Genomic DNA, 928 nt, shown 5'->3' with positions numbered 1-928 from the left:
AGTGGATTTGTAAAAGCCTATTTCACTTGTCCCATCTGTAAAATTGTATACAAAAACAAAAACAAGTTATTTATGTTAGGGAAGTAGAAACATTTTTAAATTGATTATGATTTTTTGGATCTCTAAATTTTAATGTACATAAGACATTAAACCATGAACTACATTTTTCAACTCAAAATGATTCCTTAAAATATGCATTGAATTAAAAACAGATACTCATTTATTACATGTTTAATTTTCATTTTTACTTCAGTTATGTGTTACTATGAAAAATAAAATGGATAAATCTACATTTGTAAAATTATAATAATAAAGAAAATTTTCTGTACAAAAAATAAATAAATAAATACTTATGCTTATACATATATGTGTATGCATATACATGCAGGACCCTAAATAGACACTTGTGCACCTATGGGCGTACTAGCACAACAGATGAAATATGGAGAAAAGTGCATATTGACAGACAAATGGATAATAAATCATGATATATGCATATGGTGGCATATTACTCAGTTTTGAGATGGAAAGAAACTTTGATATAAGTTACAACATGAATGAACCATTAGGAAATATACTAGGTGAAGAAAATCAATTACAAAGTGATTACAAAGATTCCACTTACATGAGTTAGAGTAGTCAGAATCAGAGAGACAGAGGGAGAGTGGTGCTTCCTGGCTCTGAGAGAGAGGACAACAAGCAGTCACTCAGTGGGCATAGAGCTACAATTTTACAAGATGAAAAGAGCTCAGCAGATTGATGATTATGCGTATACAACTTTCTGAATGCATTTCATACTTCTGATCTTCATACCAAAGTAGCTAAGATACTAAACTGTATGTTACAACAATTTAAATGCTGGAAAATATGACACTGCAATAATATATAGTTAAGCTGCTGTTCCAGAGAATGGAATCTGAAATATGGG

This window comes from Octodon degus, unplaced genomic scaffold (genome assembly GCF_000260255.1).
Source record: "Octodon degus isolate 3935 unplaced genomic scaffold, OctDeg1.0 scaffold00449, whole genome shotgun sequence".
Classification (NCBI taxonomy): Eukaryota; Metazoa; Chordata; class Mammalia; order Rodentia; family Octodontidae; genus Octodon; species Octodon degus.
The sequence above is the reverse complement of the archived record's forward strand: the minus strand, read 5'-3'. Positions refer to the sequence as shown.